Source organism: Astatotilapia calliptera, chromosome 23 (assembly GCF_964374335.1).
Source record: "Astatotilapia calliptera chromosome 23, fAstCal68.1, whole genome shotgun sequence".
NCBI classification, from domain to species: domain Eukaryota; kingdom Metazoa; phylum Chordata; class Actinopteri; order Cichliformes; family Cichlidae; genus Astatotilapia; species Astatotilapia calliptera.
The window spans coordinates 30178415-30202001 of record NC_137443.1 but is presented as its reverse complement, the minus strand read 5'-3'; the positions used below and the strand labels follow the sequence as shown (position 1 = coordinate 30202001).

Genomic DNA, 23587 nt, shown 5'->3' with positions numbered 1-23587 from the left:
TTGTCATCCATCTTTTCCTGTTTGATACCCGAACTCATCATTGCAAACATGATCATGTGACCTCAAAAAGGACACTCTAAGCAGAGGATTAAGGCGGGGTGTGGAGGAAAAGGCAGCACATTCAGTCGTTGTGGGGTGACACTCGCTAATAGAGCTGTAATCTGGTGTGCGTTGACGCCAAAACTCACGTAACTGTGTCAGTGCCCACTCTTGCGGTGTGTTTGATGTTGTCAGAGAGCGAGGCAGAGCATGCATGCCTGACTGTGCTTGGAGCGAATGTGCGTGTGTGTGTGTGAAAGAGGGGAGGAACTGGGTGTCAGGGGACAGGGGAGGGAGGAGGATACGAAGGCAAAGGGGAAGGCAGCAATCAAGGCTCAATCTGCACATCCTCTGCCCCCAATTAGTGTATGAGGAGTATAATAAGCAGCGGCTGACACCTCCCAGCGGAAAATGACATAAACAAAGGGGCATGTGCGAAACCAGGAGGAGAAGGAGAGAAGTGTCGAGTAGGAAAAAGGGAAAGAAAGGAGGTGGAATCAATTCTCAGCTTTGCGCCTCAGGCCACGGCATGTCATCACATCTGTATCAAACCTGTCAGAAGCTCTCGGTCTACCTGTTGGCTGAGCGAGCAACCGCTGAGAAGAAGAGAGGAAAGTGACAGTGGGTGAGAAAGAGAAAACAGGAGGAGGGGGAAACAAGACGGGAAGAGATCCGGAGGTGTGAGGGGAACAGGGAGCAAGAGGAGCCAATTGTAGGCAGCTGAGTTGTGACTAAAAAGCTTTTTGTCTGTGGTTTTTCCTTCTACAGAGGTGGGTTTACCAACTTGAATCAACAGCATACATACATTTGAAGAAGGGGATGCGTTTTAGAACTGAGCAAATTAGTTAAGGCTTCTATGTAGCAAAAAAGAGCAAATTAATACAATAAAATAGCTAAATAATGTTGTTTTGCAAAACAGCATAAGGCAAATGATAAATTGGACAAAGACATTTTTAAAAGCCAACATACAGGGCCTAGATCTAATAATCTGTTACAAACATTTTCTCTCTGAATTCGATCAAGGCACAAGTGTGCGTTAGCAAGTGCATGGTTTATTTTAGACCTCTTCACTTCGATCCAATAAATAGTGGTGTTTCTCTCACAAGTGATGGTTTCCGAGTGCTTCTGTTGCTGTCTTGGCACTTTGCTAGAATTGGCCAACTTCTCTCTCGAGATGACGCACTTGGGCTGCCATGAGAGTGGGTAAGGGTTCCTCTCTTCTTTAGCTGGTGTGCCATCTGCACTGGTGGTTCGGTGTTGCTTGCACCACACAGGAAAATTATCAGTTTTCTCCCTTCACTGATTTTTTTTCCTTTTTTAATCCCCCTGGTTGTCAATCAGGGCCTTATTTGTCACACTCTCACAACTCCCACCATCCTGCAGCCATGCACCTGATTTTTTTGGAGTGGGCACATTGCCTGTATGGGTGCATTCAAAGATGCCTTCTTCTTTTTCTTCTTTCACCTGCCTCCATCTCACCCTATCCCGAGCATCTACCTCTGTTACACCAACCCTCTGCAAGTCCTCCTTCACTACATCCTTTCTCTAACATGCACATGTCCAAACCAGTACAGGAACTCTTCAAACCATTCATCATTGCAGGTCTCGCTGCCATCTTGTAAACCTTTCACCCTGACCCTCGTCTCCACCCGCTTCACCCCACGTACACTTTCTCCTTTACCTTCACCTTTCTTTGGATGGTTGACCTCAGGTATTTAAACTCATGTACCCTCACTCCTGTGCAGTCTTATTCTACAATTATCACCATATCTGAGCCATTGCTATAAGTGATGAGAAGGCATACGCGGACATGACTTTTACTATAAAAGTTTGAATAGTTTTAAATATTTTATATGAAGCTCTTTCTTTTTTTCTTTTTTTTAAAGGTGAGGCTCAAATGCAAAGTGGGCATATCATGGATTTCCACTCCAATTACAGATTTGCAAAGTCATGACAGCACTGTCACATCTAGTAAAATCCCTTCCACATACCCCTGATGAAGCAGCTTTGAAGTTGGCATTGAATATTTAACAATTTTAGGAGTTGTAAAGGTTCAGTGTTTGTGCTTCCTTACCTGTGTAAACACAATATTTCATTAGGGGCTTTTTTTGTGCTGAATCCTTATCTACAAAAACTCTCCAAAAGAATCAGCAGCCTAATGGTAGCGATTCTTACAGCGGAGTTAGAAAGTCAGTGCAAACATGCGCAAGGAAGTGCATGTTTTTGAGGTTGTTGACAGGTGTGTACGATACAGTTTCAACAAAACCTGATTTATCAATCAGCTCTTTGCTTCTGGCCTCCAACTGAGTGAGTGTAACTACAGCACAGCTGAACATTTTGCCAAAATCTTTGTCTCTATCACACCGCATCTCTTCCTTCTGCTCACACAGAGGCCAACGCACCAGTGAGATGTTATTTTTCATCTCACTCGCTCTGTTGGAAATCTCCCTCGGGCAATTCGTTGACTTCTCTCTTCACATTGAATTTGACAACTTCACAGCCAGATGTTGAAGACAAGATCATCTTTTAATTAACCTGGGACAAACTGCTATTTCCTCCTTGTTTTTTCCTTCCTAACAGTGCTCAGCTAAGCTCATATACTGTCAAAAAAATCATCCCAAACAACACAGACAGGACCACAACAGAGTTTAGCAACTTTTGTGAGTTAACCTTTAATTAACCTACATTCATCTACGCTAGCATAAAAGAAAATCTCGCAAATTGCTCGCTGTCTTTCATGTGATCCACGCAGCTGCATAACAAGGTGCATCAAAAAGTAACTGAATATGGAAGTTGCTGCATGTTTTTTCTTCTCTTTTGAAAATAGTACCCTAAAGACCTGTCCAACATAAGTGATATGCTCATATAGCATCGCTTTAGAGTTAATCAATGGGCTGCAAAATGACATGTGGACATGTGTATTTTGCTGTCAGCCAACACTATTCTTAACTCCTATTGTTACAGTAGTACCTTCAGTTTTTCGCATCAAAGTAGAGAGTGACTACTAAACTGACATTCCTCAACAGATGATCCTTGAGAACCAGGAAGACAGCTGGGGTCCTCCAAACCAATGGGAATTCTAATAATCTACAGTATTAACAGCACATTTCCTGAAGCAAATAGAAGCTAAAGAGCCAAATGTTTTCTCTCAGTGGATGCTGGAAACCATTAGTCACATTATTAGATGCTCACAAATACAACCCTGGATTGACCTGATATTACAGGCCACTGACTGATAACAAGTTTGCCATAATAAGTATATATATATATATATATATATATATATATAGATATATATCTGTATAGTTCCAAAGCAACGTAACAATCATTTCAGTGAACTTAATGTACACTTACAAAAGTATAGACAAAAACCCTAATGACTTTCTTATGAGCAGGCATTTGGTGAAACTGCCTTTTAATAGGAAGTAAGCTCTAAAAGAAGCAGGCTGAGGGAGAGTGAGCATCTGCTGCAGTGTGTTGGGGGCTGAGGGGAAAGAAAAGAGATCAATACGCATGTTTAACTTTATTTTGTCTGTATTTCATGTGGTGGTTCTCCCTCATGAAAAAAGATTTGCTGGATTTCGTGTACAGTTTATCTGCTCTATAGATGACCTAGTTTAGTTTAAAAACAATTGCAAGCTTGGCATAGACAGACACAAGAAAAATGCATTACACGGTGCATCATTTACATTCCCAAATGAAATGCCTTACTACCCACCCAGAGTTCACCAAGAGTTAAAATCTCCTTTTTTTAAAAATACCACAGATTTTTACATAAACAAACAAAATGAGAGAAGAATTTCCATAGCAAGAGCGGGGAGAAACAGAGGTTGGGTCATGCAGTAGGGATTCGTGTGGCAGCTACATGTGTTTATTGTCCAGCGAAAAGAGAGCAGATGTAACAGCGAGGGAGATGATATCTCAGCGATTACCCCACCCACAGGGATAACTATCTGCAGCAGCCAGGAACACAGAGAGAGAAAGATTTGAGAAAGAGACAAAAACAGGCAGAAATAAGGGGTAGTGAGGTAAAGGAGCTATGGGAATAACAATACCTGATTGCTGAGCTGATGCATTGCATTTGGTGCTGTTTTTTCCCATTGCCCAAACAATGCCTGTTTGTCCCAGAAACGCGTAGGAAACAATCCTGGAAATATAGCTCAGGACTGATATAGTGATATAGTCTCCAAAGATAACAAGAGATGAGATATTAAACTCTGAATGGCTTTTTCCGCCTTAAAAAACAGCTATTCCTTTATTTCTAGCGAAATTTCTACAAAAAACATGAGGACGAATCCCCAAATTAAGTTTTTGTTATGCCATCACTTTATGCTTTTTGTCAAACAGACCAACTTCTCTGACTAAATAGCGAGCAACTCATTGTGCGTGTCCTGTTGCTCAGCCTCACAATCATCTGTGGCATCTTCCATTTTGAAACCAACGCACCAGTGAGATGTTATTTTTCATCTCACTCGCTCTGTTGGAAATCTCCCTCGGGCAATTCGTTGACTTCTCTCTTCACATTGAATTTGACAACTTCACAGCCAGATGTTGAAGACAAGATCATCTTTTAATTAACCTGGGACAAACTGCTATTTCCTCCTTGTTTTTTCCTTCCTAACAGTGCTCAGCTAAGCTCATATACTGTCAAAAAAATCATCCCAAACAACACAGACAGGACCACAACAGAGTTTAGCAACTTTTGTGAGTTAACCTTTAATTAACCTACATTCATCTACGCTAGCATAAAAGAAAATCTCGCAAATTGCTCGCTGTCTTTCATGTGATCCACGCAGCTGCATAACAAGGTGCATCAAAAAGTAACTGAATATGGAAGTTGCTGCATGTTTTTTCTTCTCTTTTGAAAATAGTACCCTAAAGACCTGTCCAACATAAGTGATATGCTCATATAGCATCGCTTTAGAGTTAATCAATGGGCTGCAAAATGACATGTGGACATGTGTATTTTGCTGTCAGCCAACACTATTCTTAACTCCTATTGTTACAGTAGTACCTTCAGTTTTTCGCATCAAAGTAGAGAGTGACTACTAAACTGACATTCCTCAACAGATGATCCTTGAGAACCAGGAAGACAGCTGGGGTCCTCCAAACCAATGGGAATTCTAATAATCTACAGTATTAACAGCACATTTCCTGAAGCAAATAGAAGCTAAAGAGCCAAATGTTTTCTCTCAGTGGATGCTGGAAACCATTAGTCACATTATTAGATGCTCACAAATACAACCCTGGATTGACCTGATATTACAGGCCACTGACTGATAACAAGTTTGCCATAATAAGTATATATATATATATATATATATATATATATAGATATATATCTGTATAGTTCCAAAGCAACGTAACAATCATTTCAGTGAACTTAATGTACACTTACAAAAGTATAGACAAAAACCCTAATGACTTTCTTATGAGCAGGCATTTGGTGAAACTGCCTTTTAATAGGAAGTAAGCTCTAAAAGAAGCAGGCTGAGGGAGAGTGAGCATCTGCTGCAGTGTGTTGGGGGCTGAGGGGAAAGAAAAGAGATCAATACGCATGTTTAACTTTATTTTGTCTGTATTTCATGTGGTGGTTCTCCCTCATGAAAAAAGATTTGCTGGATTTCGTGTACAGTTTATCTGCTCTATAGATGACCTAGTTTAGTTTAAAAACAATTGCAAGCTTGGCATAGACAGACACAAGAAAAATGCATTACACGGTGCATCATTTACATTCCCAAATGAAATGCCTTACTACCCACCCAGAGTTCACCAAGAGTTAAAATCTCCTTTTTTTAAAAATACCACAGATTTTTACATAAACAAACAAAATGAGAGAAGAATTTCCATAGCAAGAGCGGGGAGAAACAGAGGTTGGGTCATGCAGTAGGGATTCGTGTGGCAGCTACATGTGTTTATTGTCCAGCGAAAAGAGAGCAGATGTAACAGCGAGGGAGATGATATCTCAGCGATTACCCCACCCACAGGGATAACTATCTGCAGCAGCCAGGAACACAGAGAGAGAAAGATTTGAGAAAGAGACAAAAACAGGCAGAAATAAGGGGTAGTGAGGTAAAGGAGCTATGGGAATAACAATACCTGATTGCTGAGCTGATGCATTGCATTTGGTGCTGTTTTTTCCCATTGCCCAAACAATGCCTGTTTGTCCCAGAAACGCGTAGGAAACAATCCTGGAAATATAGCTCAGGACTGATATAGTGATATAGTCTCCAAAGATAACAAGAGATGAGATATTAAACTCTGAATGGCTTTTTCCGCCTTAAAAAACAGCTATTCCTTTATTTCTAGCGAAATTTCTACAAAAAACATGAGGACGAATCCCCAAATTAAGTTTTTGTTATGCCATCACTTTATGCTTTTTGTCAAACAGACCAACTTCTCTGACTAAATAGCGAGCAACTCATTGTGCGTGTCCTGTTGCTCAGCCTCACAATCATCTGTGGCATCTTCCATTTGAAACTTGGCTCCCATGCCCTTCTTCTTTGGAGGAATATGTGGCACGGAGCTAGCCATTAGCAGTAGCTAGTGCTGAGCAAACGTAATTGAAGCAGTGGCAGGCTGGCTAATGCTGAGCTTAACACAATCCCTAGCCCCAGTCCCCCATGCTAATGTGATGGAATGTTTGTCGAGTTGTCCCTTATTGGCTTGTTAAAGACACGAGAGCCTGCGAGAGCCAAAGGAAAGCGAGACAGAAGGGCAGCTAGAAGCGAGAGGAGAAACAAAGCCAAGAAGGGTAAAGGGAGGGCTAACTGCTGAGATGAAAGGAAAGTAAAAACTCTTGTCAAACATCAATAAAAGAGACAAGAAAGTCGAAGCAAAAGTGAAAAAGCAAAGGAATGAATGAGTGGGATGTTGTGTACTCTGGATAGTAGAAAAGCTCAGAGGCCTCAGAGGCCAGATAAGCAGATTTCTTTATTCACCAGAGTTAACTGAGTTGTAGCATCTGATATATTTTTTTATTCATTTCACGATTTTTTCTCACGAGAAATATTAATACCTTGCACTGGTGACACTGATCAATGTATTTATCTATCCATCTAACTATCTTTCTCTCTCTCTCTCTCTCCCTATATATATATATATATATATATATATATATGCAGCAGTCTCAAGATTGCAAAGCTTCTGAAGCGTGATCATCAAACAATCAAGCGTTTCATTCAAAATAGTCAACGGGGTCGCAAGAAGCCTGTGGAAAAACCAAGGCGCAAAATAACTGCCCATGAACTGAGAAAAGTCAAGCGTGCAGCTGCCAAGATGCCACTTGCCACCAGTTTGGCCATATTTCAGAGCTGCAACATCACTGGAGTGCCCAAAAGCACAAGGTGTGCAATACTCAGAGACATGGCCAAGGTAAGAAAGGCTGAAAGACGACCACCACTGAACAAGACACACAAGCTGAAACGTCAAGACTGGGCCAAGAAATATCTCAAGACTGATTTTTCTAAGGTTTTATGGACTGATGAAATGAGAGTGAGTCTTGATGGGCCAGATGGATGGGCCCGTGGCTGGATTGGTAAAGGGCAGAGAGCTCCAGTCTGACTCAAACGCCAGCAAGGTGGAGGTGGAGTACTGGTTTGGGCTGGTATCATCAAAGATGAGCTTGTGGGGCCTTTTCGGGTTGAGGATGGAGTCAAGCTCAACTCCCAGTCCTACTGCCAGTTTCTGGAAGACACCTTCTTCAAGCAGTGGTACAGGAAGAAGTCTGCATCCTTCAAGAAAAACGTGATTTTCATGCAGGACAATGCTCCATCACACGCGTCCAAGTACTCCACAGCGTGGCTGGCAAGAAAGGGTATAAAAGAAGAAAAACTAATGACATGGCCACCTTGTTCACCTGATCTGAACCCCATTGAGAACCTGTGGTCCATCATCAAATGTGAGATTTACAAGGAGGGAACACAGTACACCTCTCTGAACAGTGTCTGGGAGGCTGTGGTTGCTGCTGCACGCAATGTTGATGGTGAACAGATCAAAACACTGACAGAATCCATGGATGGCAGGCTTTTGAGTGTCCTTGCGAAGAAAGGTGGCTATATTGGTCGCTGATTTGTTTTTGTTTTGGTTTTGAATGTCAGAAATGTATATTTGTGACTGTGGAGATGTTATATTGGTTTCACTGGTAAAAATAAATAATTGAAATGGGTATATATTTGTTTTTTGTTAAGTTGCCTAATAATTATGCCCAGTAATAGTCACCTGCACACACAGATATCCCCCTAAAATAGCTAAAACTAAAAACAAACTAAAAACTACTTCCAAAAACCTTCAGCTTTGATATTAATGAGTTTTTTGGGTTCATTGAGAACATGGTTGTTGTTCAATAATAAAATTATTCCTCAAAAATACAACTTGCCTAATAATTCTGCACTCCCTGTATGTATGTATGTATATATGTATATATATATATATATATATATGTATATATATATATACATATATATATATATATATACATATATATATATATATATATATATATATATATATAAGGTGGCCACAATTTCCACCTTTTGGGGGTGGGTGGGGGTTACATTTTAAGAGAATTACAAGCATAAATTTTCCCACGCTTTCAGAAAATTTGACATATAAGAATAAGCAGTCATTAATCTTCAGATATGAAAAATGCATCCATGCAACCCTACAGATATTTCTAACAAGAGTCATTTTGGCTTGTAATAGTAGTTAAAGCACTGATCTAATAAATATCACTAATAAATTCCATTACGTGTACCAATAAGCCACGCAAGTCAGAGAGCATTTAAAATGAGTGCAGAGGGGCTCACCTAAATGCAGTGATCATTAATGCTATCTATCACATGTTCCTGTCTCGCATCTCTGCTATAATGTGGCTAAGCTGAGTTCTGCAGGCTTTGGTCCTGCCCGTAGAGACCAAAGCCTGTACTTCCTTCTTATTCTGAGGAATGAGAAAGAAGTGCAGCACTAGTTTTGTGTATTGCCACTTGACCTGCTCTGAAGCATCACACTATGCCACAGCAACCCAGCTGCAGAGAACTGTGATTTCTTCTGCGTGACTATGAAAATGGCAAAAGACATGAAGGCAAGGACTGGATCAGGTCAAGCATGTTCTGCCGGTTGCTAATGGACGGCATGGGGACTGCAGTACAGCACAGACCCCCCCAAGAGCTACCATAAAACTTTGATGTAAGGCTAAATGCTCTCTACCAAATCCCCATGGAAAAAAGGAAATGTAAAAAAATGATGGTTACTCAACAAAAACGAATGGCAGGCTTCAGTGTGGCTTCTTTTTTGGCTCTTGTCAAGGTGTGGAGTCTTAATAAGCTCAGCTCGGAGACAAATGGATTTAGAGATGGCGCTTATTGCACCGATAATGAAAGGGTGCTTTTGCTGGTGCAAACAAACAGAAAATAATATAAATCAATAAAACCAAAGCGTGGTTGTTTTTCCATTCACAACATCGAGCTCCTCAGTAAAATAAAGGGAGAGAATATTGCAGAGACTGCCTCTGCAAAAATACATGACTGTACTATTGCTGAGGGAAATCAGGTTGATGAATGACTCAACATGTTCTGGCCATCTCCTCTTGTTAAAGAGAAAATGATAGGACAGAGAGCAGGGATTAAAAGTCTCACTTTGCTGGACTGCCTTTAGAGAAGATGATCTAACTCTAGATGTACTTTTATATTTACACTTAAAAGCTTAACCATTTAGTTTTTGTGGATGAGGCAAAAATTAACTTTAGCCACAGACCATGTAGGTTATCCTTTACTAATCTGTCAACTTTACACACAAAGTTCATTTGCTATTTCACAGTTCTTAATAATTTCAGTATCACTGAAACCTTGTTTTAAGATAAAGTCAGAAAAATAACATTCTCAATTTGTTGCCAGTTTATTAGCTTTAGCTAGTTAACCAATTGATGTTTCTAATAACTTGTCAAAATACACAATTTCTGCTACCGCTATTAGCCCATGAACTTTGATAGTTTACAAGACTGGCTTTCTTGAGAAAAATACTACATCCCACACCAGGGCTGGACTGGGACAAAAAAACGGCCCGGGCATTTTGACTAGAGACCAGCCCACCAGGTATTATATGAAAAGCCATAAAGCCTTTGAATGAAAATGAATGTTGTTGTGACAGTGATGTACACTGTCTTGCTGGTACATGTATGATGTCTATAGATTTTATATCAGATAAAAACTTTGGTTGTAAGATTCAGATAATTACTTATTAAAAGCGAGACATTTTAAATGATGCATCTGTCACTGAAGGTGCTCAAGAACTTCTACTCCTGCACCATCGAGAGCGTCCTGACAGCAAACATCTGCACCTGGTTTGGGAACAGCACCAAGCAGGACAGACGAGATCTGCAAAGAGTGGTGCGCTCAGCCGAACGCATCATTCAATCAGAGCTCCCTGACCTGCTGTCCATCTACACCAAGCGGTGCAAGTCCAAAGCTAGGAAGATTATGATGGACCTCTCCCATCCCAACAATGGACTCTTCTCACTGTTGAGGTCTGGGAAGCGCTTCCGCTCCCTTAAGGCCAAAACAGAGAGAATGAGGAGGAGCTTCTTCCCCCAGGCTATTCGGGGCCTGAACCAGGTGTAGGACTGGACTCTCCCAAACACGTCACTATAAGACTGGACTCTCACACACGTCACCACACGCACCACCACACATTTCCTATAATCCTATAATTCCTATAATTTATAATCTTTATAATCTTTATAATCTCTTCTGCTATTTGCACATTCTTTACTGTAAATTCCTAAGTTAATTTGTAAATTTTGTAGTAACCTGTAAATTGTAAATATTGTAAAACCTTTCTTCTGTCATTTAATGGTCGGGCATTGTACAGCTACAAGCATTTCACCCCCATGTCATACTGTGTATGGTTGTGTGTGTGTGACAAATAAAATTTGAATTTGAATTGAATTTGAAAAATGAGAATAAGAAAGAAAAGTATTTCTTTGTCCCCTCCTTTCCCTGTTAATGCCCTACCTGGCCCCCCTGGCAACACTTTGCTAGACCCGCCCCTGCACAGTTACCAGCTGTCAGCTACTTAGAAAAGCATCCTGGTGTTATTTCTCAGAAACAGTTCATAACTTCCCTTCAACTCATTCACGTCACCTAAAAGGTAAACCTGATCCTCCATCGTCAAAGGAGCTTGCAAAGAAAAGCGTCTGGACTTCTTTAAGTTGCTTGAAGACGTTTCACCTCTCATCCGAGAAGCTTCTTCAGTTCTAAGGTCAAATGGTGGAGAGTCCCAGATTTAAACCTAGTGGGAGTGACCCCCCACAGAGGGACAAAAGGACCCCCTGATGATCCTCTAATCGCCTGAGCCAAGGTGTGAAACTGGGTGTGGGTCCCAATCAGCCAGAGTTTCGGGTGAGTTCATTGTGAAACCTGGCCCCACCTTATCATGCGAATTCCTGAGGTCAGATGGCCCAGGATGTGAGTGGGCGTTAAGGTGTCTGGGGAGGGATCTCAAAACTGGATTATAGATGGCAGAGAGTTGGTGTCCTAAACCACCACCTCTGTTCAAAGATGGTCGCTCACAGTGGACATAGATGGCTTCTTTCACTCCTCTTTCAAACCATCTGTCCTCTCTGTCCAAAATGTGAACATTGGCATCATCGAAAGAGTGACCTTTATCCTTAAGATGCAGATGGACTGCTGAGTCTTGTCCTGTGGAGGTGGCTCTTCTATGTTGTGCCATACGCTTGTGAAGTGGCTGTTTGGTCTCTCCAATGTAGAGGTCTGGGCATTCCTCGCTGCACTATACAGCACACACCACATTGTTAAGTCTGTGTTTTGGAGCTGAATACAGCTGTGGCTCCAGCAAACATCAGCTGATACTAGAAAGTAATATTAAATAACTTCTAACAACAGCTGATCAAGCTTAAACGTGCTGCTGTTGTTTAACGTGACATCCGCTGGTTTCCTCTTTCTGGCGCAAAGTAGGAGATAAACAAACAAGAGAGAAAAGCCGGTCAGCTGATCATTGATCAGTTTCATTATTGAGGTAGCAACAGGAGAGAGAGAATGAGAGAAGAAGAGGCAGCTGACAGCGTAAAGACGCAGAATAACTCCAGCTTTGTATCTTTTTCCATTGTAGCTGAAGAACGGGACAAACTGTTCCTTTTCAGCTCAATATGAAACGCGTAATATTTTCTCTGAATACGAGACGATTCCCTATTGCCAGTCTTGGCAGCCGGGGGTCGGTCCGCCAGGGCCTCCGCTCCTGGCCGCCACCCGGCTCACAATGCACCCGACCCCTATGGCGCCTCCTGCGGGTGGTGGGCCTGCGGGAGGATGGGCCCATGTCTCCTCTTCGGGCTGTGCCCGGCCGGGCCCCATGGACTAAGGCCCGGCCACCAGACGCTCGCCCTCGGGCACCCTCCCCGGGCCTGGCTCCAGGGCGGGGCCCCGGTAACCCTATCCCGGGCAGGGTAAACTGTTCCCTCGATATTCTTTTCATGGGGGTCTTCTGAATCGCTCTTTGTCTGGTCCCTCACCCAGGACCAGTTTGCCATGGGAGACCCTACCAGGGGGCAAAAGTCCCCAGACAACATAGCCCCTGGGATCCCTGGGACACACAAACCCCTCCACCACGATAAGGTAGCGATTCAAGCGGATGAAGATGGATGGATGGATGGATGGATGGATGGACGAGACGATTCCGTTTTTTACGGGACGGTTGGCAAGCAACATCATAGCACCCGCCCAGCTGTATGGAAACTCCGTCATGCTAGCTAGTACGCAGTACGAGTTATTGTAACTGACTGTAAAAAGTCAGCACAGCGAAAATAAACTACCCTTAAACTTGGTTTATATCTGACCCAGATAGACTGCAGGTCATAACTTCTTACCTGAAGTTCAGTTCACCTGACACTCAGACCGGCGGCCGCCTTGGGCCTCTCCTCCTCCTGCCTCTCCTTTCCCTCATCCACCTGCTGGTCTCTGTGGAAGCTCCGCCATAGAAACCACCACAAAACAACTGAGTTATTTTTACACATTGGCCAGCATCTGGCCAATCCACCAGCTTTCATTGTTTATACAGTTACAAAAAAAACACCCAAAAAACAAAAAAACACCCATCGGCCCATAAAAATGAAAAATCACCATCAGCCCACCGGGCAAATGCCCCAAAACACCACTCTATACTCTAAGATTGTACTAATCTAGAAACCTTGCACATGCTAACAAATCCTCTTGTGTTTTAGGTTGTGGAAAAAAATGACCACAAACCTACAACGATGTTGATCTGGCAATGATCAAATCTCTGACTAAGAGATAATTATGCTACTGATCACCACAATATTCGGGTATACCAATACCACGTTGTTTACATGTACATAGATTGCTTCTATGATCTTTTCTTCATCTTCTTCTTCCGTTGTTTTGACTCAAAAGTTCATGTACATCTAAATCACCTATCACTTTGGATAAGTAAAGGCATATTTTACATTTTGCAGAAGAGGCAAACAGATATGGGGAAGTACAAAGCTGCAAGATTTCCAGTATAAGAAAACAAGAGAAAACTGTTTCTCTGAAGTAATCCCTATAAAGTCTGCAAACTCCTTGGTTCTTCTTTTGTTCAAATATTGATTGCTTCGTGAACCCTGATCCTTTGATATCTTCATTTCTATAAGTTCAACTGTGCGAACATCAAGGTTTCAGCATCCGTCCTTATTAGTAACAAACCTACCAGTAATCTGTGTATAGCAATTATCCTGTTCTTTAAAACATGATGCCATTTTCTAGTCCTGCTGACATGATCCTTTAAACACAAAGTACTTTCATCTTGTTTCTGAGTTTCAGCAGCTGTCTGGATGTCTGAAATAAAATGACTCTTCATTTCTAATAAAACAGTGAAGCAGGTAGAAAAAAGTGTTTATACAGTAAATGGCAGTAAAAGCACATAAATTTGCTTCAGAACAAAATCAATAGCAGAAGACTCTATGCATCATTTGAGTGTTTTTCCATTTGCCTTGTGCTTCTCAGTTGCCTGTAAAGTTGAACAATTTATTAAGATGCTGTACTGTATTGATTTAACAGCTCTACAAGACCTAACTCTAATTATATCTCTGACCTGTTCATTATTTTGAATTACTCAGGCAGATAAACCTGAGGGGGTAGGGCTAAATAAGTATATATTTCTGCCTACTCCTTTTCAAACAAGTACATGGAAATATGTTATGAAATGTTGGTGAATGTATATGTCTGAAATAAAAATGAACTGAACTGAACTGAGATTACTCCTTTTAGTTCTCTTGGTAAGAGTTCCAGAACTCTCTTATATATACTCTGATGTGGACTGCCTGCTTAGCTTGCTGCATACCTGAATGTACATATCTGAACACATACCTTCCAGAGAATTTATGTTTTTCCTTCTGATTTCTTTCATACCTGAGTATATATATCATTTAAAATTAGTATTGGGACCAAATTGGTGTCAAGAGGTAGATCCTTAATTTGTTGGACAAATATACGACTTTTATAGTTTTGTCAAGTGATTCAAATTAAAATCCACTAAGGTTGTATATAGATACAACCTTAGTGGATTTTAATTTGAATCATTAAAATGTGAATGGAGTGGAGAATTTTAGCTTTATCTGGTCCATCCATTCTCTTCCACTTATCCTTGTTAGGGTCCCAGGGTGGCTTGAGCCAATTCCAGCTATTATAGGGCGAGAGGCAGGGTACACCCTGGACAGGTCACCAGTCTGTTGCAGGGCTAACAACTAGAGACAGACAACCATTCACACTCACATTCACACCAATAACCAATTAACCTAACCCCGCTAACTGCATGTCTTTGGACTACGGGAGAAAGCTGGAGTACCCAGCTTAATTTGACTTTGACTGACAAGCAGTTTCATGGCCAGGTAAGGCCTATTGTCTTTTTATTTCATGACAAATGAAGCAGACAAAGTATCTGAAGTTCCATAGCTTTTAATTGTTATTTTAAATATGAGGCCCAAAGAGATGTGAGTGCAACAACCAAAGCAAACCAATCAGAGAAATAAAAACATAAACAAAATCTGGCATATGCTTAAAAAAGAAGAAATGGATTGGCTAGCTCAGCAATACCAAAAGAGCCCAGAAGACGACTAAAGTGGATAAAGAAAGAATTATTTCAAGTCAAGAACACTCAAGGAGGTAGGTATGTCACTGTCTAAGTCTACAATTAGTCACCTCCACCAATGGAAATGGTTTACAACGAGATGAAAACAACAGGAAGACTAGCTTAGACTTTTTGCCAAAACACCTAAAAGAGCTGCCACTGTCCTGCAAATGAGTGGCATATTCTTCAATTGCCAAGTCACGTACCTGAGCCAACCCAACAGTGAATGCTTTTTAGTTATTTTAGACAACTGTATGCACAGGCCCACAAACAAGCAGAAACTGAAAGTGCTTGCTGAGCATCTCAAGGGAGGAAACGCAGCACTTGGTGGTGTCATGGGATGTAGATGTCAGGTCACCCACTGCAAAGGATTTTCATCCAAGTTTTAAAAATGAACCTTATATTTAATTTTGAGCCTGAGAAAATGAGGGACTAGCTGTAAAAATGCCTGTAACTTCTAAACTGTTAAAGCAAACCAGAAAAAGAAAAAAGAAAAGAAACCTTTTGAATTAAAACTGAAAGTTTGTGCTTCAGTCTTGTCTTAACTATATGATCCACTATGGTGGTGTAGAGAAGCAAACCTACAGAAATGATCTCTTTGTCCAACAAACTATGGACCTAACTATATATGCAGCACTGACTCCTGAGAGCCTGAGAGGCCATTTTGCACTGAATCCAAACACAAATCACGAATTCTAATTTATTCAATTTCGGTATTACAGTACTTGAAACACACTGTTCCCCACTATGCTGTTATACTAGAGCACTTCACAAGTCTAATCTTGCACATGCTGTACAGTACTACGTGGCTGCGTAAACACTAGTTTCTGACAAGAGCATATAACTTTTATTTCTGTACTAGCATGACTGCTATCAGTGTCCTCTTCAAGCTCCTCTCACTGTATTTCTGACAACCTGATAAAACCAAATACTGAGCATAATGGAATATTTAGCAGTTCTCTACAGCATGAACTCTCCACCTTACCAGAGTGGTAAAGCGGCTTACCAAAGTGAGCTTTCTCACTCAAATATAGGTTCTAGTGACTTAATTTCAATCTTTCAGAATAATTTTCAAAGTCTCAATATCTATTTAGCAGGATATGGCGAAATTATTTGAAGTGAGATCATTTGAGAGTAAATAAAAAAGAAAGACATGAATGAAAAGGCAGAAGCTAGATGCTTTAGACCATGAAGCTAAACACTCAAACTAATATTTTAGGTTGTTACGGCCCTAGCTGGGCCTCCTCCTGAAGGTGCCTGTGTGGGCGTGTCCCACCACCTCTTCTGCCTGAGGTGCCACCTTACCCTCCTGTACAGCTGACTCCCATCAGCAATTAAAGGTATTTAAGCCCAGAGCAGGGTGAGCTCTGGGCCAGAGTGCCATTTGTGTGGGTACAGCTAGTGAGCTGAGTGTTTTGCGGTGTTTCCGGCTAGTGAGCTGTGTTTTGTGGTTTTCAGCTAGTGAGCTGTGTTTTCCTTTTGACATTTTGCATTACTGACCAACGCCTGAGTTTTGTTTGTGTTACTTTTATGGTGATAGCGGCTTGTCCGTCTCTTTTAGTTTAATTACTTCAATAAAACTGTTTTATTTAACTGTTTCGCCTCTTGACTCCTTTTTCTGACCCGGCCACTTTTGTTACTTCCCCCTCCCCGCCTAGACCCCCCAGGGGAACGTAACATAGGTCTATTTTGCTTAATAGTCCTACTTGTTGTGTAATTACTCTGTTGAATAATTATTTTGTGTTTATTGTCTGTCCTGCATGGCCAAGTGGAGACAGGACAGATGGTGCACTTTGATGTGCATGTATGCTGGCAACAGCTCAGATCCTCGCAGCTCCTGACAGCCTTCGGCCATCACAGCTGGGATGTAGAAGGAGAGCGAAAAAGAAAGAGAGGGGGAGATGGAGAAAAAAATCAAAATCAAACTTTACAGGCAATCGATGGCATTTCTGATGGCTGAGGATTAAGGAATGATCCCTTTCTGACTGAAAGTGGAAGTTTTGTGATGATGCCAGAGCTGCTGTTGGTCACTTGGAGTTAGAAAGGAATTTTTTCTCTAACCTGTGAGACTTGGATTACATCTGGAAGCTCAGCATGTTTTTGTGTTACAGCAACACTGCTTTATAAAACTTTTGGCAACACATACACATTTACTTTTAGCTTCACAAGAATGTGAAGCTCAGGGTGTAATGTGTTTGTGGAATCCTTGAAACCTACTGCTGCTACTGTTGTTTAGCTCTCATCATGTTACAGAAGAGGCATGGGAAGCTGAAGATATTGTAAATGTAACCAGACACACATCAGGAAGATTGTAAGACAGTGGAGAAACAAAATGACCACTTCTTCTCTGTAGCTAAACTACTAGCTAGTAGTATATTAGCCGACCTTTGTGTTAGCTAATCTTAGTGGGTCTTTACCCACTTTTTAATAACATGTTTGGTGTTGCATGTACATAAATACAGATTGGCAAATGGTGACTGGCAAATAGCTTTTATGTGTTTTTAATGATATGCAAACTACCCATCTATGATAATTTCCTGTGTGAAGCTGTTACAGCCCACGTATAGCATGCTAGTCTAATTAAAGCTGTAACATTTAACGACCCCTCAGGTAAACGCTGAATTGGAAATGCATTCCAATAATGCAGTTTAATGTTCTAGTCACGATTAAGTGGTCATTCCTGTGCCAACAGGAGAAATTCCCTTCTCATTTTCCCACTCATCAGTTGGATGACAGAGAGTCTTGGTCCAAGTAAGGCCAAAGGTGAAAACATCTCTTGACCCTCTGCAGTTTGCTTCAAGATCAAATCTGGGAGCAGTCATCTCCATACCAAAAAGAAACGTATTCCCATTTTAATAGTAAGGACTCCACTGGTTTGATTTAGCCATTTCTAACATGATTCAGTACACTGAAAAAAAGGGACTGGCCATCTCTTGGATTTATGTAAGCATCTTGCATGTATTTAACACAATTGCCTCATGTTTTAAAGATAAATGTAACTATATAGTGTAAAAACTACATGATATGCAGAAAGGGTGTATTAAATTGTTCATATCATGTTCAGGTGAAGTAAGTCAATAAGATAGCAACGTTAAATCTCGTGAAACCACGCGTGATTTCATCTCGCGGGCTTTGGATCGTGGTTTAAAAAAATGCATCCATCTCAGTCAAGTCGAGCAGCCAACTCTACGTTTTTTGGTATGTCTTGATTTTTTGAATTAATGTTTACCATATTTCAGCCAAATGTAGTTAAACGTCTAGAGTGCCGCCATGTAACATGCTAAAAAAGAGCCGTTAGCTGATTTGCTGTTTTATCTGTTGTCAAAGAATTGGCGCTTTTTCATTTGAATTTGTCTTTGGCACAAGAGCCGTAATATCACATTAAACCTAATTACGAGGCACTCTCAACATAATTTGGTTTTCTGTGTGAATAGATTTGCCAACTGACTCTTCAGTTACATTGTGTATTTACTGCACCGTGGTGTTAGTGAGATTTTGGACATTGAACAGCTTAAGCTAATATCATCAGTGGCATTATGCTAGCTTACATCCCTACCCCTCCTGCCCTCACCTGCTGTCCGTTTGTTTTTGGGTTTTTTTTGCTGCACATTGAGAGATGACCTCTATTCTGCATTTCACCAGGAGTCAGCTGATGGATTGTGGGTTCAAGGTGTTATGGTAAGAAAGTATATTCTATTTTCGCTTAAGGTTTCTGTAACTTAATTATAATAGATTTTTTATAGTTATTAGGTGCATGCATACTCAAATAGACCACCCTATTAATACAACTGAGAAATCCAAAATCTGCCATAGGTTTAACCTGTATGTATTGTCAGAAAGGTGATTACTGGACTCACATTAATGCACACTTGAACTAAAATGAGGTTGTAACTTGTGGGTTCTTGGGTTGCAAATCAGAAACAAACATCTTTGGATTTTTTTAATCCCATAAGATCTGGAAACACAGTTTTTATTCAACAAAACATTGCTGATTAACCAAGCACAGTGCCTGCTGTTATTTCAAAATAATTTTATGTCATTTTAGATGAAATGCAGCATTCCAGTGCATCCCAACCATGCCTTTACAGTCAAGGTTTCTGACGGAGCTGAGTTTCTCTCTGACAGTCTGCTGAAAGTGTTTGCAAAGTGATCGGGGGAACAGGGCACAAAGCTAAAGGATGTAGCTGCCATGATGACAGTAAGAACTTTAAAATTCTTTAACTACAAAGTGTATATGTATTGCATTAGGTCAGTAAAAGATTTTTATGCTGCATCCATTGAAACAGTCAACTATTACCCGTGAGTACTGATTCCACCGAAAGGATGCCATAATTTTCGTTATGCATTTACTGGCCCACTGAGAAAAATTTATCTTTTTAAAAAAAAATAAATGTTCTGGAAACTATATATCCATAAAGTTGATGTCAAACAGGAACTTTTGATATTTCTTTGTAGATGCTGGTGTTGCATGTTGACTGGTTTAAGTTTTTGTCTGGGATCATTTTCTTCTGTGCTACTGAAAAGTTCACAAATCTCTGTTTTCTTTGTTATAATACTTTAGGATGACATTAATGCTCAAAGGGAGTCTCATCAAAGTGCTCCGCATCTGTGTGAAAGACAATTGCAACATCTTGGTGCAGGAGTTCATGGTGAGTGTTTTATGAGTAGATTGTGGCTTTGCAACTTTTAAAAATGCATTTAGTTATCCACTTGATCCTCATTGGACTGGTTAGGAACAGTAGTCCTCTTTAATAATTTGAAGTTCACATGAGGCCTGGTAGTGAACTCGGCCGCCCCCCCTTGAGGCCCCACCCCCCTATATTAGGGGTCACATCAGTGTGAAAAAACTTTAAATTTGTCATTCTAGTGAACAAAGGAAAATCCCCCCAATATTTAGCTTTTGTTTGAAAAAAAAAAAAAGAAGACCAACAGCTAACCAAATTGTGGGGCTGAAAGTCTAAATTCTAACATCTTCTGAGTGACATAACCTGGATTTCTGATGGGCCGGTGTCTTTCTAACAAAAACTAATGTAAAGCATTTGAAATTATTATGTTTTTCACTCTGTCTTAGAAACTCTGTTAGACCATGAATGGCAGCATGGCAGGCAACTCTTTGGCTATAGCTATTTACTATGTTGCTTGCATTGGTTTAAATTACTCTAACATTAGAACTGGTAGATTCAAAAGAGATGAGTTTAAAAAGGAATCTTAAAGAAATGTTTTGTGTTTAACCAGGACTTGACTGAGGCCACTGCACAGATTGAGAAAACCACAATGAACATCTGTCTCCAGAGGATGCACCAGGCAATGACTTTTCTGATGTTGGCATCATCATCGAGGGTATAGTAGTTCTTCAAGATCTGGATAACGTGACCTTTGCAGTAGCCATGCTGTATGGACCTTTTTTATTCCTTCAATATGAGTTACCCATCACAACTCTGCTACACTTTTGAGGTGATTCAAAGGGTGGTAATGGAGTTGGATGCAACTCAGCTCTCAAGAAAAACTCACAACTAAGACAAAACTGCTCCTGCAACGAAGCTCACTGTTATGCATGCAAGCTGATCAGCTCTAGGTGAGAGGACATTTAAATCTCACACTTGTTCTGCTGCATTTTTGAAGCTCAATTGAACAGATCGCAGGGTTCATTTTTATATACACTGCAACTGCCATGAGGACGAGCCGTTTTTGTTGTTGTTGTTTGTTTTTCCTTTTGCTCTGTACAGCATTTTGGCAGCATTTTTAAATTTCTCTTTGTATTTTTTCTTTCTTTTACTAGTGAAGAGATGTAGCATGAACAGTTATGCAGTCTAAATATCCCATATGGGTCGTGTGAAATGTTATTTTCAGTTTCATTCAGTTGAAGTAAAGAACGTTGAATATTTCTAAGTGTGCTGTTTTGAACCAAGATGTCACAGTATGATCAGTGCTGTAATTTTTGACAGTCACTGTATCAATGTTATTTTTGCATCTCTTGAATAAAGGTTTTGACCTGCAAGTGCTAATTTCTTTAGTTATTGGGGTAAAATGGGTAATGTTAATAGGAAGGTGTTTGCCAATTCAGTAACCTAATTTAATGTTAATGGAAACTAACATTACCTCAAATTGTTTAGTTATAATTGTTGTTTAACTGAATCTTGACGTCAGAGGCCTTAAATAGAATGTTTTGATTTGTTCTTTCCCAACATTTTTCAAAAGAAACAGTCTAATTTCTTTGCTGTGATTGATTCCAGAGAACACGGAAGAACTGACATTATTTAACTGTTGATTTATGTAGATTCAGTGGAGGAGTAATGTCAGTTTAATTCTTTACCTACTGTCAATGCAGTGAAATTAGACATTTTGTTTTGAAAGGTTACTGGTGGATGCCAGCAACCATCTTGGAAGAGAACAATACAATCTGTTATAAGGCCTCCATTTGAAAATTGTGTATTTGATGCTAGAATATAATAGCAAAATGTAATTTGAAGATAACATGTAGCATTTAAGTGACCAAGTAGTATTGGGTAAAAGTTATTGAATGGTGTTGGGATAAAGTGAGAAAATTGTGAAGGATTAAAATATTTCAAGAGCTCAAATTACTTCATCAAAACATGTTTAAGTCACATTTTATCAACACAAATTGCACAGGTTTATTGAACATGAATAAATTGTGTTAATTTAACTCAATTGTTTAAGTTGCTGCCAAAGCAAAACATCTGTGTGCAACAAATGTCCACCATTGAATTAAGTAAATCCAACAACATATTTTTTTCAGTGTAGCTGCTTCTGCAAAGATGCTACAGGTATTGTCAGTAAACACGTCCACCACCTCATTTGATAACTGACAAACATGCCACAGTATGTGAGACTGGGCAGTGGTCGTTTTGATTTAGTGACGTGCAATACAGTCTCTCCCAGGCGACTGTGCTGTCTCCATTCCTGTTCACCTTGTGCATCTTATATTCAATTTGTAGTCAGCAGTGGTTGGCTGTATTAGTGATGAGCAGTAGCAGTGGAGTGGTACAGGAGAAATCATATGCCCTTGAATGTGAGTAAGACCGAAGAGATGGTGATCAACAGCCACAGCAACAGCAGGCTCAACTGGAAGACCAACAAAGAGGCTGTATATAAGAAGGGGATGAGGAGTCTCTGCTTACTAAGGAGGCTGAGATCCTTCAATGTGTACAGCAAAATTATATAGATTTTCTATCGCTCAGTTGTAGTGAGTGCAATGTAATTTGCTGTGGTCTGCTGGGAGGGCAGGATCAGTAGCTGGTGACACACCAACAGACTGAAGAAACTTGATCAGGAAGTCTGTCTCTTTAATTAGGTGTAAACTGGACACTTGTGAAGCCATCATAATTACCCATTATGGATAATCCTGACCATCCTTTGCAGCACTTACTGGACGTCAACGGAGCACTTCCCCTTCACAAAAGTATTCAGCTCCACTGCCACAAGGATAGATACAGGAAATCGTTGGTACCACATGCTGCTATCCTTGCAATACAATATATGGCAGAGAATCATCTCTCAGATATTATTATCATTATCATTATCATCATTATTATTTAACAACTCTTGTACCAAAAGATTTTTCCACATATGGGATAAATCGTCCCTGCTGAAAATAAATAAATAAATAAAAATAAATAATAAATAGATGAAAATAAATAAATTGCTAAAAATGATGTTAGGAAATCTTTATTCAAAATAAAGTAAGGTAAACCTCTGATGACATGGCCATTAGCAAACTTAATTTAATAACGTAGATAAGAAAATTTGCAACCAGGCTTAAATTGTGTGCAACTGGAATACTAGTTGAAAAAGAAAATGACTACAACTGCAGGTGAACAACATCATTGAGTAAAATATGTGCAGCATGGCAAAGACTAACATCCCTTTTCGGCATAGTAATAACATCTTAGGTAATGCATTAATAGAGGCAGTCAGCTATCGATGTTCCTACCTCTCTCCTGTTAATTACCTCAGCTGTCCAGTGGAAGTGCCAAGCCAATATAAGTGATAATCATCTCAGCGCTCTTGAATGCTCACTGGTCCTCGTGAGTATGATTTCAAAACCCTCTGACCAGGTGATCAATACGGTTGAGAATAGAGACGTTGGTGGACAAAGGACAGTCACACTGGAATCTTAAGATTCTGTGCCATTTCAATTGCAGCTTCAAGCCTAAACACCAACCGATGCTCCCTCACTTACTTCTGTTTCATTAATCTGTCAACATATCAGCCAATCTTTAGGGTAAACTAAATGAGTTTCACCCTCTGAAAGTGAGCCAAATGAGCATTTTCAGCTGCTTTGTGACAACTCAGACTGATGAAACGCAGTGAAAGAATGTTCTTGCCACCTACAGCATTCGCACAAGTGCGAACACAAGCACAGCCACATCCCTTTATCATCCCGTGATAA

The 23587-nt window shown here is 40.4% G+C and overlaps 1 protein-coding gene and 1 long non-coding RNA gene across 4 annotated transcripts in view; one reads left to right on the top strand and one right to left on the bottom strand.

Moving 5' to 3' along the window:
• ncam2a (neural cell adhesion molecule 2a) overlaps window positions 1-23587 on the bottom strand; it is a 442781-nt gene that overhangs the window by 197486 nt on the left and 221708 nt on the right. The window lies entirely within an intron of this gene.
• On the top strand, window positions 18078-21929 carry LOC145424399 (uncharacterized). 2 transcript variants are annotated; one of them, XR_013905464.1, is made up of 5 exons: window positions 18078-18375; window positions 18820-18855; window positions 19223-19375; window positions 19739-19826; window positions 20413-21929. It is a non-coding gene; the product is annotated as an uncharacterized LOC145424399 (long non-coding RNA). The 2 variants fall into 2 exon arrangements; XR_013905463.1 differs by lacking the exon at window positions 18078-18375 and having other exon boundaries at window positions 18388-18855; window positions 20413-21841.